The 14,019-nt window shown below is 37.3% G+C and overlaps 1 long non-coding RNA gene across 3 annotated transcripts in view; it reads left to right on the top strand.

The window, feature by feature from the left end:
• The first annotated feature begins 3,532 nt into the window (after positions 1 to 3,532).
• Positions 3,533 to 14,019, top strand: part of LOC116653222 (uncharacterized) — a 93,679-nt gene continuing 83,192 nt past the window's right edge. The window contains exon 1 of one of the 3 annotated variants that reach the window (XR_004306738.2): positions 3,533 to 3,703. This is a non-coding gene — a long non-coding RNA (uncharacterized LOC116653222). Of the gene's footprint in view, positions 3,704 to 6,637; positions 6,929 to 14,019 lie in introns of those variants that run through there. The other 2 variants (XR_014944107.1, XR_014944108.1) reach the window with 2 other exon arrangements.

Below are 14,019 nucleotides of genomic sequence, written 5' to 3'. Positions count from 1 at the left end.
TACCTAATCTCTTCCACACCAACAGGCAATGAAACAAAATCTCAAATCAAAACTTGACCATGCACGTATTTATATGTAACAACCACTACATAGGAATTGCCTTAAATTTCATGAAAAGTGGCATTATATTCATGGTCATGTAATGGAATCCCATAGAGATGTTAAGAGATTCTTCTTGAAGCTGATTAAATTCAGCTATGAAACAGAAGCAAGGAGCTGAGCAGCTGTGAATTATGGAGCTGCCAGAAGCTGTGGGATGGGATATGTGGCTTGGCTTAAGAAGGAGAAGTAGGAGTAAGGAGCATGAAGCAAGCAGTGTCAGCCCCAAGTTACTTCTGCATTATGCTTGATTCATTTTGAAGAAATGTATCAGGAGGCTGCTCTGAGGAATAATGCCTACACGGTGACTACTGCAGGTTCCTTATTCTTTGCTCAACGGTAGTCTTCAAACCAAAAAAGATCTGCAAAAACGCAATCTGTTTGGAATTGGTGTGAAATCTGCACTACAGGGACATTACTTATCTTTGCGGAAGTTCTTGACAACTCTGAAATATACTCCTATGCAGTAATAGACTAGCAAAGTACTGGAACTAAATGAACATAACATGTTCCTGAGTTTGAACATTTAATCTTTTTCTTTTCTCAAGATCATTTCCATTGCTGACATTTGAGTATAATGCAAAATTGACTGTGTCCCAGAAAAATTCTATATCTTATAATTAAATAACCAGCAGGCACAGTGGTGGTTGGGTATATTTGGCAAGGAATATCGATGAGAATTTCTTACTGTAACAACATGCATGTGTATAAAGTTCAGCAACATGAGTTCTTTGTCTCTGAACATTGTACAATCAATATTCTATTACTGCAGTGTGAACTCTTGCTGCATTGTAGCTAGATTAATGTGCAAGATTCCAGAATGCAACAATGGAAGTTATTCTAATTTCTATACCTAAAATAAATGTAAGGCATTTATTTTAATATTAGCTCTACTCTGATGCCTGTTGCTTCAGTTACTACTGATGTAACTTCGTTAAACAGCAGTGCCGGAAGTATTATTTTAACAGGGATTTTCTTCAGTAATAATTTTAAAGCATTTTCATTTTCTCCTTGATGACTTTGTATTCTTTCTGCTTGTTTCATTTCGTATAATGAAGATCTCGGCAGCATTAGGAGATACATTAAACAGATAGCTTGTATTATTATTTTTTTTTAAACAGAAATGATATTTGACTCAAACCCAACTGTCTATTTTGTGAAATGAGGCTGTTCTGAAAGTGGGATGAAATGCTCCTTCAGAGCAAAGGGAAGGGTGCGAAGCTATTACAGTACAAGTTAATGTAATATTTTGGATATCAGTAAAGTTTTTGATAGTGTTTCTCACAGTACCTTTCTGGACAAAATGTCCAGTGCATAGCTAGAGAAAACCATAATGTGATGGGAAACAGCTGGCTTACAGGTGGCTCTCAAAGGTTTTTAGTAATTGGAACCACATCAGGTTTGTGACTGGTCAATAGTGGGATTCCACAGGGCCCCGTTTTAGGGCCAGTTCTCTTCAGTATTTTTTATTAATGATCTGGATTTAGGTCTCAAATGCATACTAAGTAAGATTGCAGATAATACTAAATTGGGAAGAGCTGTTGCTTGCCTCAAAGGTACGTAGGCCCCATGGAGAAGTCTTTGTAAATCAGAGGGTGGAGCAATCACAGAAAGAGAAAAGCCTCTGCTGTTCTCTGGAAAAACTGCTGTGACCTCTTTTGTCTAGGATTAAAAAAAATCTTTTATTCACCCAACTTGTTTTGCCACTTTTGCTGAATTGAATTTTGAATTTATTTTGCCCTTTTCTTTGGGGGATGGAAATGAAGTTTGTCCACAGGACAAGTCCTGTCTTCACTTTTGCTTTAACTACTTTGTGCAAGTATTCCATTGATGTTATGGAGTGGATATCATACTGCTCTTTGTTCCTCCTCTTTCCCAAATCCTGTGTGGAAAACATAGGAAAACAGTGTTTTTGGAGAAATCAGGATATACAGTTCTCTCTCTCATTTTTTAAGTGTCAAAGCACCATAACACATGTTCAGTATTTGAATGGATTTTCTTTCTAGGACCAGTGCCCAAAGTGAGAAGTCACAGAAGATCATTCCTCTATAGGTACTGATAGAAAGACAGCACCTAGGCCTAACTACTACCCTCTGTAAGATACTACTCTATACCATTGACTCAAAGCTTGCTGCAGGACACAGACGAACAAGTCCAAGCAAGTCACATAGAATCACAGAATGACCCGGGTTGGAAGGGACCTCAAGGATCATGTAGTTCCAAGCCCCCTAGCAGGGCCACCAAACATACGCCTTTACAAGTCCTGGTCAATTATCGGTCCTATCCTTCCCCATCTCCCCGATTAAGATTTGTAATAAATTGATTGGCTCAACATTTGAACTGTTGTTTCTTATTCTCATGCTGGGTATACATATACCAAAGAACCTCTTCTCCCTCCTATAAACTGGAGTGGGACACCCTCAAAAAAGCAGGAAATCACTGGTGTGGGAAGAGCTGTGCTGCAATGTTATGCTATACTAGAGGGTTTCATTTGTTGTAGAGGTGTCATAGGTGGCAAGGATGAAGTGACCTTAAAAGGTCCAGACTGCTATGCCTCTTTTTTCTTGCTGACATTTGTCATATTTAGTAAAAGGCTTTAGAATCCTAATCCTTTCCTCTGGTATGTGTGTGAGCCTTCCTGCTGCACGTCCAGTATGAGCTGTTTCATCCAAATCATCAGCGCAAACATTAAGTTGTTCAAGACTGAGGGCAGACCTCTAGGGAATCCATTGGATGTACAATCTAATTCACGCTTTCTTAAAAGAATCAGCTGAGACAATGTCATAAACCACACTGAAATCTAGGTATTTCAAAGCTATTGCTTCTGCTTGCCTATGAAGACCATTATTCTGTCATGGTAAGGGAGCAGATCAGCTTACCTTGTTCTTGACTGCTATTTATCATGCTTTTATTTTCTAGGGGTTTATAAGCTGCTTGTTTCCTTCCCTCCCCCTCTCCCCCTACCAAGGAAAAGCTGTGGGTTTTTTTGTTTGTTTGATTGTTTTGGTTTTTTTTGTTTTTTGTTTTTTTTTTAAAGCGCCTCATTTGCCTTATTTTTTGGACTATCCATTCTCCATGATATCTCAATGACAACAGCTAATGCTTCTGTGGTTGCTCAGTTACTACTTCACATAAGAGTGAGATTCATTAGGCACAACTGATGTGAAAACAGCTAATTTATCAAAGTATCTGCTGCATCCATCTGATGTCTTACTCCTTTTTCACTGATGCTAATTATATTAACTGCTTGACATAAGATGGTGTTTTTATTTTCTTGGTAACATTGAATTACAAATTGCTGTTTTTAGCAGGGCAGGAAACATTCACCTGGGCTTCCATCTCAATCTGCTTGTTTTCTCTTGCTAGTGATATCTCCTTTTGGACTTTGATCTTTGCAGTTTTTTCTTTTTATCTGGATAGGCTCTTCTTTCAAACTCACTTGTATCAATTCCACCTGACTTACAGCTTCTATGTGATTTGCTATTAGCTCTCAGAATTTCTTAAACTTTGCTTCATTTAAGTTTGCTGTCCTTAATTGGCTGGACAGTTCTGCTCATCTGTCATTTTGTATATGCTTCCACCCAACCTCGATTTCACAAGCAAGGTAACATCCACTTCTCTTTTTCCCTATGCATCTCTCCTTTAGAAGCTGTACTTGTTTATGGCTAAGTGAATTAGTTCACCATGTTTGTTGCAGTGATTAAATAATTTTAAGACTTCTGTTTATTCACTATATTTATTCTATTAGTTTTTTGGTTATCAAAACATACTTGTCATAGCTTCATTATGAATAAATATTCTCCCTAAATTATGAGCCCTTCCAAGTATAACCCTATGAGGTATTTGTTCTTTGTTGCATGAAGCCCTTTCTTTTTTGCCTGTTTTTGAGAGCAGCATGCTGTGTTATTTCTGTGCTCTTCACAGACATGAATACTAAAGCATTTTTAAAGGAATCATTTGAGTTGGAAGGAACTTTTAAAGGTCATCTAGTCCAACTCTCCTGCAATGAAAAGGGACACCTACAGCTAGGTCAGGTTGCTCGCTCAGAGCCTGGTCCAGCCTGACCTTGAGTATCTCTGAGGAGAGATATCCACTGCATCACCAGGCAACCTTTTCCAGTGCTTTCTTACTTTTTCCTTCAATAAAAAAACGTTTTTTTTTTTGTTTTTGTTTTTGTTTTTTTACATCCAATCCATATTGCCCCTCTTCTAGTTTGAAATCACATTCCCTTGCCCTGCTACAATTAATTCTGCTAGAAAGTATTTCTCTTAAATGCAAAATGAAGTTTCCATGAAAAACCAAAGCTCTGAGAAACCTGATTGCCCCTGTGAGAACTGCCTTAAACTTGTGAAACACAGGAACTCAGTGGCCTGCTAAGGCTATAATGAAAGTAGCTAGGTTTACAGTATAGAAAACTGAAACACAGATTCCAAAAGGAAATCATGAATTGGAATCATGAATGTATTTTTAAAATTCTAGTCTCATTTGTATAGCAGCACATGATTACTAGTAGTTGAAGAGTCAAGAGAGATATCAGAAGTTTTGTTACTACTTTAGTGTTCATGATGCAGATAATGCCTTTTGAACCTACCATCATTTATTTACTTTTGTCTGTTTTCTCAGTAAAAGCTAAGGGATATTTTCTGTCCCTCAAGTGTGTTTTTTCTCTCCGTATCTGGCCTCATTTCCTCCCAAAAATAGGTTAGTTATATAGTATACCTATGCAGTCTATTTCTAAGCATGCACCATCCCCTTTGCTATGCCTGTCTGCTAGCTATATGAGTAGTAACTAGCATGGGGCAAAATCACATTGAGACATTCAAATAGTTAAATAAAACTTACTTATGGGCTAGGAAACTACTTCCTTCCTCAGTGCTTTTTTTGCAAATGCAGTTCCAAGAAAACCTCTCATTAAATTGCTGTTAGCTTTGCAGTGACATTCTCAGGAAAGTTGCTTTACTTGTTACTACTAAAACTTTAGTTTTAGAGTTTAGATTTTCCAAACATTTTACCCAATGCATAACTGGAAGACAATGATTATTTCACCAGAGTGAAAAATGTAATAAGTTGTTATTTAAAAATATATATATATTCAACAGCATTACTGTGCATTTCATCACAACACAAATAGAAAAGTTTGAGGAACATTGTGTGTTTAGAACAACAGTTTGATACCAAGAGAAAACTGGGTTCTGACAGCTTCTTCCTAGGCCACGTTGTAAACAAAAATGGATAGACAGGCTGTGATGTCTATGCAGGGCAGTTAAACAAAAATGGCCTTTTAAATTTTGCATTTCTGTCTCTTTAACGTGAGTGATTCAGCCTTGAGAATTTGGGTCTTAAACGTTTGTGTAGAATTAAATGAATAGGTGCTACTTTTAGCAGTCTTATTTTTTAGTATTACATGTTATATAATACTTAAAATAATATATATATTATATATATAATATATATATACTAATACATATATATGTATTTAACTTCAACACTTTTTAATGTATTATGACTGATAATAAATTATTTTTTTAAACTGTAATGGAGCCTGGGTGGTACAAATCAGTGCTATGTACTGTCTGGTGCAGCATGCTGTTCTCAGCAGTTATTTTGATTCTGTGGAACTATGTCTGAAGGTTAACAATGAGTGTAAGCCCCCAGTGAAGCACAGTAATCAGCACAACTTCTTCCCCTGCTTTGTGTCTCTCTCTTGTGATACATCAAGCCAATCCATTTGTATATATCATAAAAGACCTCCCTGGTTTGGTCCCACTCAGGCCAAATAGAAGACCATGGCTCTCTTGTCCATGACAAAAAATTTCTCACCTTGGGTGTGCTATGAATTATGATTGTTTATTGCTAAGGGTTAAAGCTATGTGACAAGCTTAAGCCAGTCTAGAGATTCGGGTATACCTCGAAGGCAGTTCCACTCTCCCATTCTGTCCCATTTTCCTCGCTTTCACTCTTCATCTTGCAGTCTTGACCTCTCTGTTGTGCTGGCTCTGTGTTTCCTCTGATTTTGCTCCAAGCCAGTGCAAACTTGCACAAATAGTAGAAAATCAATCTAGTGGAACATGATTTATTTATTTATTTATTTTACTTCTGTGTTAGGCATTGGTTACTGTTTGTGCTTTAGAGGTAGAATTGTGTGTGTAAGAAAGATGACATTCAGAATGTGCATTTGCATACGTACATGGGGTTCCTTTTTGATCACAGCAAATATTAAATGGGCTCATCTGCATCATGTAACCCCCGCACTTGGAACTGATTCAGCTAGATAGACAATTTACTTCAGGGTAAGTGCATCAGCTGAGTGGCAGTAAGATGCAATAAACTCAGCCATGGATATGACCTTTGCCTAGCTCCAGTTATTTGAATAATAACTCTCTGGTAAGTGCAACACTTGAACTTTGGTCAGATTTCCTCCACTGAAAAGTGTATTTGGATTTCTGGACTTTGGTCAGCAGAAAAATCAATGGATAAATTCCAGTCTAATTCAGCTAACAGCCTTGTGCTTCAACTTAAATGCCCCTACTGCTTAGACAGATAAAAATTTGTCACTGAAGACATTAGCCACTTTCTATTGATTAGGGAGGGAACTTTGACCTTTAAATCGGGAGAACCAAAAGAAGTGCAAATAGGATGCCTAAGGCTGGGTGATTGGATCCTGCTCATTGAGCATTCGAATAAAGATAGAAGAAAAAAGAAACAAAACAAAGGCCAAGTTTGGAAGGCTCCTCTGGAGACTGCTTAGTTCCAAATTACCGCTCAAGGCATGGTCTCCCAGAGCAGGTCCAGGCTGTGTCAGGGAAGATTTTGAATATTTCCAAGAACGGTAACTCTAAAACGTTTCTGTTTAACCGGTTCCATTTTTTATTTAGCACTGTTTATGTTTTTTCTTATGTTTAAATGTACTTTCTTGTACTTCAGTGTGTGCTCATTGTCTCTTTCCTTGGCAACACTGAGAAGAGTCTGTCTGGTTGTGCTTTCTTTACTCTCTGTCATCAGGTACTTATGCACATGTTGTGGTTTTATCTGTAGATCTGTGTCTGTGGCAGGCCCACAAGCTCATCAGCTCATAAGAGAAAGGAGAAAGGGAGAAAAGAGAAAGGAGAAAGGGAGCGAAAGGGGAAGGGAAAAAAAAAACTACCAAAAAAAATTGCAGCAATGCTCTAAAGAGGAAAACAAATAGAGTTCACTAATTATAATAGTGAAAATGAAGTTTCTGAAAACTGGAGTTCTTACTCTGATCCACCAGTGAGCAAAGAGACAGTCCAGTGACTTCCAGTGACTTTTATCTTTCTCCTCAGAAGACGGAAATGAAAAAGCAGTCTTCACTTCAGAGTCTGGAGCTGCAGCATTAACTCTTTATTTCCCAGCACACTCCATGTTATGATGTGGAATTCCAATAACAAACAGCAAAATTGTGACAACCTGATTAATAAGTTCCTCAGAGCCTTCTCTTCTCCAGGCTGAACAATCCCAGCTCTCCTCTTCTGTGTTAGGAAGTTGTTGTTGAAACACTCTAGAAAACTTCTGGATTGCTTGTGCCCCGCTGTTAAGTCCTTCCAGCTGATACTGGGGTTATTCAAGTCCCCTATGTGGACAAGGGCTTGTGACTTTGTCCAGTTTTCTGAAGAAAAAATCTTAACCTTCTACTTGCTCCTGATCAGGTAATCTGTACCACAATAACTTTGTTTAGATAACAATATTAAAATAGACAATTTTATTGTAGTATGGAAACATTTTACATATTTCTAGGAAAACAATCATTCTAATAATCTAGAAATTAATAAAGAAAATTTGAATAATGATATATGGGTGGCACAAGTAGGTAAGAGACAACTAATAAACCATCTAATTTGAGTGTACATGTTTTGCTGTATGTCATTATATTATAACCTTAGTATATTCTAGCTCCACTGTTAATGTTAATATTTTAAAATAAATTCCAGGGCAAAGAACATGTCTTCCTTTGTGTTTTGTTCGCTATGTAGATTGTTGCTGTAAAGTATGAATAACTACTTAGTGATCTCAGCAAAAATGACTGAATCTGTAGAGTAACTTTGTGTAAGCTCTACTTGTCCTTGAATTTTTTCTCACTTAAATATTCTATGTATGCAAGTTACTCTACAGAGGTCAGTGCAAATGCATATGCAGTGCTTAAGCAGAGTGACATAATAGAAGATAAAGCCAAGGAACTAGGGTAAAAACAGTAAATTTAATGGAGAAAGGTAAGCTATATGACTCAGGACAATAGAACTAGGACGATCAAATACTATACTAGGAACATAAAATGGTTTGATAGGTGGGATGTGGTTAATGAGGCTAGACTTTATAATTGTAAAACTAAAATACTAGGACAGCACAATGGGTAAGGAAGTAGGACAGCAGTGATTGAGACGTCTTAGTGGGAAGGCTTGTACTTCTTCACTGTGGCACTTATAATCCTTGATAGATGTTGTAACAGGATTCATTCAGATTTGACAACTTTCTCTCTAGTTACTTGGTTTGTGTGGCTTTTATTTCACTCTCCAGAAGTGGTACTCTGTCAAGCCAGGAGCTTGAGTGAAGACAAGTTGGTGCTGGCAGGGCGGCTCAGCTGCAGCCGGCAGGGCAGGCTTTGGGGCTCACTGGCAGTGTAGTGGAGTGCCCCAAAGGTTTTCAGTGCTGTTGGCTTCCTCGGAGTGTATGATCCATAGCCACCCAGCAGAAATGAGCTGGGTTAGCACAATGACAGTATGTGCTGGTGAATTTTTTCTTTAAGACTATCAAGATTCAAAATAATTCTTTCTGAGGACAGCAGATCATAAAGGTGGATATTATTGCAAATGATACTGTATGAGTGGCATCCAATTGCTGCGAAAGGCAATGCTAAATAACCATCTCCTTACCTCTAACAACAATGAAGAGCATATGTTACTGTATGAGTAACAGCTTGGTTCTGAAATACCAGAGGAGAAAGTTTCTAAGGGAGATTGCTGAGTTTTTAATATAATTCAAGGAAACCAATTTTCTTAGATTTATAAAAGTTTGTGGGATTAAAGCCCAGCAATTTATTGTATGTTAAGCTGGTAGAACAGAGCACTCAGTTTTATACTTGCATTAATCTTCATTGTCGAAGTATAGAAGGACTATGTGCCTGGAAAGGCAAAAGCTATTGTGAATACTGCATTACCATGCAGTGATGTAAAATGCCTCATGTGAGTTGATTAGGGATCTAGTTAAACACGCAGGGATCTATTTTGGTATATGTGAATATCAAAAGCATTGAAAATACAGCTTGGAAAAAAAAAAAAAAGCTGAAGGATAAGACAGTGTTTTCCAACCACCTAAGCTGGCTGCAAAAATGAATTCTCGGGACTTTCTATTTCCAAAAACACTGAGCATACCATTAAGACAGATTCTTGCTTTATTTCAGCTCTCAGATCTTCTGTGTCTTTCCAACATCAGAATACAACAGAAATAAAATGGAAATTAAATGTTAAGTTAGAAGAATAGAACTCCAAACCAAATCTCTTAGTTTTGGATAATGGAATAAATCTGTCATTTTTTATGCTGTCGGTCTCCAATTCCATTTTATATGCTGTTACACCGTATCATTCTAACTATAAAATTCAGGACAATTTTTAAGGAAATAGTTTGTGAGTTTGGGGGCTGGGAGACATTTTCTTATGTAGTGAGAAAAGTGGAGAACTGAGAAAGTGGATCACGAAAAGAAGCACTGCTTCTGGTAGCAATTAGAAAGAGATATTACTAGACGTGAGGAATTTCAGTAGGAAATAATAAAAACCAACACAATGATAATGATTCACATTAATATTATATGCTTATTTGGAAATAAATGATAGTGATTATGCAAATTTTTATTTCTGTTTTGATAATACACGTTGGTGGAAGTATAGGGAATTACATAATTTTAAAAAATAAGTGCTTGTTTCTGATTTAGATACATTGTCACATCCCTCCATGCCGCCTGGTTTAGGAATTGTCAGTCATTTTTGGTCTTGCTGATCATGAAGCACAAGAACATTCCAGTATGAAATTTTGTGACAAGGACAGCATTTCGCAGCAGTCTCTCCAACTTAAAGTCTCATGCCGAGAGCAGATAAGCACCAACACGGCCAGCTTATTTGTCTCAGCATTGCTGACCAGTTAAGTTTAGCCACACTTTTGTCCATCACCAATTAGGGATACTGATAAAGTCATCAGATTCTAGTTCACAAGGAGTGTGTATTGTAGAAGGTATAAGTCTGAGCAGCACAGTCTGGCCCTGGTTGTTTGCCTGAGCACTGTATCATTCTTGAATTTCGAGATTGTGTCTGTGTGTAGGAAGGTAAAGTGTGTGTGTTAACATATATAAATAATATTGATAACTTATGTACATGGAGTAAGGGCTGACATTTCTTAAATGCAGGAAATGAATGTGTTTTTTTCTGTCCTTTCTCTGGCAAATAAGTATTTCTCTGCTGGATTTCTGAAGTAGGCTTCACATGATGGGAAAGGTTTGTCGTAACTGTACAGACAAAATGTTCTAATGTAGGTGCAGCTTTATCAGCATAGAGAGATTGCTTATACCAGTTCCCCAAAGGAAACAATAGTTGCAACTTATCCCCTATCTATGCTTTTGTTTCTAGAATTAAGCCTGAACTTTTATCTATCTATTTATTTATTTATTTTGCAGAGAAATGAGCACAGAATAACACAAGTTTTAACTATAAATCTATACTGACATTTAAGTTTTGCCTTAGTGTTTTGCCTCCTTACTCTCCTACCTTTACTTTGTCTGAATTTCATACAATGGTAAAGACAGCTTCCACTATGTTCTTGAATTTTTATTTAATACTTTATTAATTTATTTTTTGATAGGTGTTGACTTTTCTCATTTTAACCTTCAGCACATGAGAAAGGAAAAGACGTTAGGTCTGTATAGGAACAAGAACAGGAAGAAGTCACCATACTGCCTTATTCCTCTATTTTACCAGTCCTCATATTTTCTGTTTTTCTGCTGCTTATGTCAGCTATGATCAGGAGCAGGAACAACATTATTTAAATGTCTGTGGAGCAAAAGGAGAGCTGACATACTTAGGGGCAGAAATATTTCAGAACAAGAAGAAGAAGGAAGCTTAAAGGTACCTAGTTTAACCTCAGTAACTTTTCAATAAGTAACTGTTCAACCTTTTGTTATGAAGATTCTGTCTAGCCTAGCATACAGCTATTGCCTTCAAGTGAATTGTTCATTTATCTTGCAAATAATGTTTACTATATCACTTCTAGGATTTTACAATAAGGACATAGCTAGAGAAAGTAGGACTCCATCTAGAAAAATCAGGACAGCATGTTCCCATGTCCTTTAACATCAAGTGGATTAATCTCTTGAATTTGCTTTTACCCTCTATGTAAATATGTAAAAGCAGGTTGGATTATTGGGCTTACCTTGTACAGTTGCTCTGGTGACACTGACCTACACATCAGTCTCCTAGAGTTCTATTGAAGATAAGATTGGTAAAGAAATAAAGTTCAAGGGTCAGAATTTTGGTAAACAGCTGAAGTAGAAGGAAGCAGTTAATTGATACAGACACATCAAATAGCTGTTGAGGTTTCAGACCTTGGATTTGTAACATAAGTAGATACAAAGTGAGGCATGTAAGGCAACATGCCCCTAATTCGGATATCACAGTGAATGAAAACTTTCATAAAACTTCTCCCAGACTTTCTAACTACTACAATATTGAAAACTTGGCCATCCTTCAGACAGAATTCTGCCTGTGGGCTTGTCATCACCCAGATGCTACTTTTACCTCGTGTTTTACTTTTACCTGGCTTGGGTAGGGTGCTTGCTCTTGCTCACATTTATAGTCTTTTCTGAGAGATTACACTAAACTCACTGCGTGCTTCCTCAGACCATAGGGGAGAAGCAGGTGGGCTTGCAGGCCTTTTCCCATGCAGAACCTCCTGCAGTAACAGATGATTCAGGGTTGATGCCCGTGATTGTGATACCTGCAAAAGCAGGAAGAGATGTAGTTGCAGCTCTGGAAGTGAGAGAAGTATAGGATATAGGAGAGATTAAATGCAGTTTGGTAATCTGTCTGAAGCTCTGCTTAGTAGTTGCTGTGCTTCACTGCTCACTCTAGGATTTCTGAGTTGGCTTTCTCTTGAATATCTGAAGAATGGACTTTACCCTTTGCGTAGGTTTAGCTTTAAGAGTATAGTGAATATACAGATTTCTAAGGACTGCGTGGATTTTGAACTTTGAGCTTCTTTTTGAAGCTCAGAAGCATGTGTAGAATGAACTCTTATTGCTGGCAACTGTCTTCAGCAATTCCTACAGATATAAAAGGACTTGAGGATCACAGTGGGAAAAGAGGAAAGAAATTCAGCCTTTCTTTCAGAGCTGTGAATCTTTTATTCCCTTTGATCTTTTGCTCAGTATTTGATTAAATGTTTGGATGTAGGCTGAACTACCTAATCAGAGGCAGTTCGTAATAACTCTGTATTAATGCTATATGGTTCTATCTACCTCTGTAATCTTGCAGATCAGGATATAAGGACTTGGTGGTGGTTTCATTCATAAGTGAGAGGATATATAAGGTCAGATTCATGCTGCTTCTAGATATTCAGAGGCAATTCTCCAGGTACAACAAATTCTGTATCTGTTTACTGAATCAAATTGACAGCATAAAAATAATGTCTTATTGTTAATATTCACAGCGGTGGTTATAGGGGGAGAGTACCTCATACTTGCTAGCTAAGACAAACATCAACAGAGCATTTCAGATATGTAGGTAGCTTAACCACAGCCTCAGACCCAGATATCCTTTATCTGAACAGCTCTCTAATGTCAGGATTTTTTTTAATCCTCCTGTGACTTTCACAATGATTCTCTTTTTCATAATGAGTCACACTCATTCTAAAGATAGTTCCAAATGTAACTTCCTACCTTGCTGCTACTTCTCTAGATTTAAAATCTATTTCTGATAACTGAGATTTAGGCTACACCTATGCTGCTGAATTTAACAATACTACACCATTCACAGAAATTTGCTAGAAAGGTCCCTGGCACTGTTTTTGCCCAGGATTGTTAGCATTTTCTGAATCATTGTCCAGGTACAGTGAAGGGCTTAGAACAAGCCAGAGAGCATGTTTGCTGTGGCAGTTTGGATGACCTTTGTTTTGGAGGCTAAGCGAACTTAATTGCAGAGACAGGGCTGTGTTTTGCCAGCTGCTCTTAGGGTCAGAAAATGGGCCCTGGCATGTTTCCTTTACTAGCATAGATATAGCCTTCAGGTTTTTGTCTTTGGTCTTGTTAGGAAATATTTTCCTTCAGATGAGGCAAAAAAATAAATCACTTTACCTATTCATTTATGACTTGGAACTAAGTAGAAGCTGGTGATCTCATGGAACTTTTCAATAGAAAAACAGGAAGTGCTTGTGTGTCCCTTGTTTTCCTTTGTCAATGCTGGTAGTATTTGAAAGGTGAACTACTTTTCTTAAATCATGGTGATGTTGCTGTTTGACTCTCTGGATTTCAGGGTGATTTGCCATATGAAAACCTGAAAACCACAGCAGGCCCGTGAAAAAAATTTACTTCATTCCTTTCTGGTCAGTTCTACCCTAATTATTTGTTGTCTTTGTAGGAAATTTAATTTCAATATGAAGATAATTTTTCTGAGTGCTCTCCTGAGAAAACTTTCTTAATGCTCAATACCTACTGATGTTAAGCTAAAGATGAAGATAATTTATTATCCTCATTAAAAATATATGTATATTGATGAAATAAGGGAAGAGTTATTTGTATTTGCACCTCTAACGTATCACAGGGCTAAGCAGAAAATCATAGTATATGAGCTACTGAATTGAGACTATAAAATTTAAATTCATCTTTCCTTTTTTACTAAAAATTGTGGTTATTTTTGTACTTTATAG

This window comes from Coturnix japonica, chromosome 3, assembly GCF_054131305.1.
Source record: "Coturnix japonica strain WE chromosome 3, WE-NBRP24, whole genome shotgun sequence".
Taxonomy (NCBI): domain Eukaryota; kingdom Metazoa; phylum Chordata; class Aves; order Galliformes; family Phasianidae; genus Coturnix; species Coturnix japonica.
Note: the sequence above shows the minus strand (reverse complement) of the source record. Positions and strands in the feature narration are given on the sequence as shown.